Genomic DNA, 5,220 nt, shown 5'->3' with positions numbered 1-5,220 from the left:
CCCCCCCCCCCCCCCCCCCCCCCCCACCTATTTAGCCAACCAAAAGAAGCATCATACAGAGTAGCATCCCAATTATCACTAGAGACAGCCCCAGGCAAATGAGCAGCCTCTTCTCTCTCTTCCTATAGCCTACAATGGCAGCTTCAAGGGTCAAAATTCGTTGCCTCTGCTCCGGAATCAGCACCTTGCCACGCTCGCAGATTTCATCATCACGCCACTGAAAAAATTTACACTTGCGTCCAACCTGACACCCAAGGGGCAGATAAAACCCAGCATATCTTCAACCAAAATCATGAAAAACAAGAACAAATAGTATTAGCAAATACTACCTTACCAACAAATACTACCTTATTAGAAAACCCATTAACAAATAGTATTGGCAAATATTATTAGCACAATATTCCAACACTTGTATTAGCAAAATACAAGAAAACCAAATTTATATTGTCAGCTGAGAAAACTAAATTTTAATTTTTTTTAATTTTTTATTTATTTAAGAAAAGAAATTCTGGGTTTCCAAGACAAATTAGCAAAAAAATGAAGAAGGAAAAAAAAATTTTATCTACTTTTTTTCTACGAATTAGCAAAAGAATTTGGTTGTCAAATATTATGAAGCTATGTTAGTTTAAGATCAAAATGACGGTCTTAGAACTAAGAGAAATAACCCAGAAACCCAGAAAAACCCAGAAACTATATAGAAATTTATAAATTTAAAAACCCAGAAACTATATAGAAATTTAAAAACAAGAAATTTAAAAACGTTACACAAAATGACCTTACCCAAAACAAATTTTAAAACCCAGAAACTATATAGAAATTTAAAAACATTATACAAAACGACCTTACCCAGAAAAAATATTAAAACCCAGAAAAAATTTTAAAACCCAAACAAAATCACTACCTTACCCAGTAATTTGGACACCGGTAGAACCTTCTTCCAGGGTTGTTAGGTGTCCACAAAATGACCAAAACGGGTTTCTCCGAGCAGAAGCATCGGGTTGGGCCTCTTTTCCACAAGCTTCCACTCGACGACATCGAGCTTGAATCCATGGAAAGCAATTGATTTGAAGATGGTTTTCTGCTATGTGGTAAGTGAGGAGCTGATGAGCGAGGAGCGAGGAGCTCAGTAACTTCAATCTGTGTTGTGACTGATGAGCAAGGAGCTAAGGAAATTTGGGGGTTAGGGATTTCTATTTGGTATTGGCATGATTTGGGGTTTTATTTAGGTTAGGGAGGGTCATGTAAGGGACACGTGACTACTAAGGAGGGGGGGAGTAACTAACAGTGACCATCCAGGTTACTGTAGATATTATTTTATCATTTTTTATCAATGTCGTTTGCCACGTCAGCAAAATCCATTTATGATGTAACGGCAGGGACTAAAATGGAACCCGTTTTTCAGGATAGGGACTAAAAGCGGTAAAAATAAAACTTAGGGACTAAAACGGAAATAGCCTTAAAATGTAGGGACTAAAATGTGCTTTTTGCCTTTAAGCTATTATCAATGAGCTTAGAAATATGGACTTAGTTTGATAGAAGCATAGATCAAAGCAAAAGCAAACTTCTCCATTCTCAAATATCTCTCTTTTTACCCATTGTAAATCTTGGCTCAGGTACTTCATTGGCTTTTGTATCCTCAACTCTTCTTGAATTAGTACTGAGCTTACTATTGTCTAAGATATAGCTAGGTAAAGGAAAAGTTCTTCTCCTTGTTTTGACGAACTCAAAAACGTTGGTTTGGACAGATAGTCTTCTATCTCTTTAAAAAGCTTTTTCACACTCATTCATCCATTTGAAAGCCTTCCTGAGTGCTTCGAAGAAATGAAGACATTTATCCATTACTTTTGATAAGAACCCATTCAAAGCTGCCACTTTTCTTGTCATCCTTTAAACTTCTTTCACACTTTTGGGTGAAGTCATTTCTATTATTGCTCCAACTTTCTCTTGATTAGCTTTTATTCCCCATTGTGAGACCATAAACTCGAGGAATTTTCCAAAGGACACACCAAATCCACACTTCGTTGGATTCAACTTCATCTTGTAGTCTCAAAAGTTTCCTTGAGATCATCCAAATGTCCTCCTTCTTCTATACTCTTGACAAGCATATCATCAACATAAACCTCCATGTCTCGACCTATTTGCTCGCTGAATATTTGATTTACCACCCGTTTGTAGGTGACTCCTACATTCTTTAAATCGAATGGCATGACTTTGTAGCTATAGAGTGCTAGGAAAGTAATAAATGACATCTTCTCTTGATCTTCATCATTCATACTTATTTGATTATATCTTGAAAAAGCATCAATGAAAGTTAGTAACATATGCCCTACTATCGAGTCTACGAGTTGATTAATTAATGGTAGCAAGAAGTTGTACTTTGGGCATGCATTGTTTAGATCGATGAAATCTACACATATTCTCCACTTTCCATTCGCCTTTTTCACCATAACGACATTTGCTAGCCATTCAAGATAGTAGACCTCTCTACTGCTATTAATTTGTCTACTTCTTCCATTATTTCCTTATTTCTCTCTGAAGCAAAAAATCGTCTTCTTTGTTGAATGGGCTGCCTTTTCAAGTCTACATTTAGAAGGTGTTCGGTAACACCTTTGTCAATCCTAGGCAAATCATCATGTCTCCAAGAGAAAATGTCTAAATTATTCTTCAGAAACTCCATTATCTTCTCTTTCACTGATGATTAAAGCTTGGTGCTTACCTTAGTGAATTTGGAGGGATCTTTTTTCATCAGTTCAACTATCTCTAAGGGCTTGACATGTTCTAGCTCAGGTTTTTTCTCTTCAATCACCATGTATCTTTGGAAGCTAATACTGCTTGGTAGCATTTTCAAGCTAGAATTTGATCTCCATGAATCTCTCATATCCCATGATCAGTTGGGAATTTCACCTTTGAATAGTAGGTTGAAGTTGTTGCTTTCAAGCAAGTGAAAGTTGGTTGTCCTATTATCACATTATATGACAATCTACTATTAAGAAATCAATATTCTTTGTTACCTGTGATTGATATAGAGACGATTCCTTTCAAGAATACCTAATCTACTTTGGCAAGTGGTGATTCAAAAGGTCAGAGTCTTTTAGGATCAATATGCATCTGCTGGAAGGTTGATAAAACCCTCTATTGTTAGCATTATCACCAATGGATCATTGTGTTGTTGCTTTACCCCTCTGGCATCACTTTTAGAAAGAAAAAAAAAGATTTATAAATTCCCATTGCATGAATATTGTTGATTTGTCTTTGGTATGTCTTTCATAGTGATTTGAATAAGCCTTTGATTGCTAGCGCCCCATTTATCATCCTTATTTCTTCTACTGCATCATTTGGTCGATATATTTCTTTGTCTCTAGACCTTTCATCTTGTCTTGGTCTTTTGTCTTTTCTTGATCAATTATAATAGTCTCCCCTCTTGACAATTTTCTACAATTTTCCCTTTCGAATCAACCACTTTATTTGCTCTTTTAGATCCCTGCACTCATCTATATGGTGCCCTAGTCTTTATGGAAACGACAATACCAATTTTTGTCTCATTGCTTGGATGGGGATCTTAACGATTTTAGCCACTTTAGTTAGGGATCATCTTTTATCTGCATTAACACTTGTTCAAAAGGCATAACTAGGGGAGTAAAATTTACCATTCTACTTGGCTTTTCTAGAGTGTTTTTTGCACTTCTTTGGCTAGATGGTTGATCCTTTTGATCTTTCTTCTTACTCTGGTGATCATCTTTTTCTTCCTCCTTTTTTTCTTTTACTAATCATGCCCTTGGCCATCAGTGCATTCTTTGCATTCGTATACTTTTGAGATTTGAACAAAAGTTCTGCCATTGTGTCTAGTGGGCTATTGGAGATTGCAAAGAAGAAATCTTATGACATCAAACCTGCTTGAAATGCAATGAGCAAGACCTAATCATCAATTTCATCCTCTTCAAGAACTTCTTTTATGAATCAATTCACACAAGCTCTTAACAATTCAACCTCATCCTGGTTAATCTTAAACAAGTGAGTGGTTGGCCTTTTTTGTCTTTGTCCTCCAATAAAGTTTTGCATGAAAAAATCACTAAGTTAATAAAAAATTGCAATTGTTGAGGGAGCTAGCTTACTAAACTAGACCCTTGCTTCCCCCTTAAGGGTTATTGGGAATGATCTACACAACACTACATCGAGAGTTTGTTGAAGATTCATCAATGTTTTGAAGGATTTGATGTGATCTAAGGGATCCTTCAACCCATTAAACATCTCTTATTGTGAAAGATGAAATTTTCAAGGCAATAAAAATTCTAAAATACGATAAGTAAAAGACGAATCAACGCTTTTAATCATTCCATCTAGGTTTTTAGATGTTTTCCCCTTTAATGCCCTCTTCATTTCATCCATCTCCTTCCTCATACTCTTGAGTAGCTCGTCATTTTCTCAATCAGACTACTCTCTTCTTTTCGAGTTTTCTCCCCTTTGCCTACTTATTAGGCTGTGGACTTCTACCGTATTATGGTTTTTTTCATGTTGACTTGGTGGGATATTGCTATTTTTCGGTCGTACTCGTTGTCTTAATTCTTGATTTTGTCGGGTCAACTCCTTGATAATAGCTATGAGGGTCTAAATTTTCTGCACCATTTGGGTAGATCATATTGGATATAGAAGCATTTGGATCTATTAGTCATGAAGAATTCTGAAAGAGGTACGATGGCTTTATTCAATTATTTTTTCCAACTTCCCCACAAACGGTGTCAAACTGATGATGTTGAAGATCTAAGTTAAATTACTCATCTATACTATTTGGAAGATCAAATGAAACTTGCAATACAATAAAGAACTTAAGAGTAATGACAGTGGAGTGCTACTGTCCAAAGAACATCCGATGATAAAGTTAAACACCAGGGGTGGAATGTAATGTATACTAAATAAGTGATAGAATAGTTTTTGTGCCTCCTTCTATCCTTAGAGACTAGTATATATAGTATTTTCCCCTAATTCGCCGTTAGAGGCTTCACTTTTGTGTTTCTCCAGTGATTGTAACTCTAATGGTAGTTAATGGTCATTGATGACTTTACCAACAGTCATTCATTCATTTTCTATTATTTAGTGATGATGCCGAAAAAATTACCAGTGAGCTACACAATCCTCGCTCACTCGCAACGTCACCTACACTAGAAAAAGGAAAGACCTAACAGAAAGCACCAGTGTGCTAAAGGCCAAATACCCTCCGAAGGT

The sequence above is a fragment of the Quercus suber genome, unplaced genomic scaffold (assembly GCF_002906115.3).
Source record: "Quercus suber isolate HL8 unplaced genomic scaffold, Cork oak 2.0 scaffold_208, whole genome shotgun sequence".
Classification (NCBI taxonomy): domain Eukaryota; kingdom Viridiplantae; phylum Streptophyta; class Magnoliopsida; order Fagales; family Fagaceae; genus Quercus; species Quercus suber.
The sequence above is the reverse complement of the archived record's forward strand: the minus strand, read 5'-3'. Positions refer to the sequence as shown.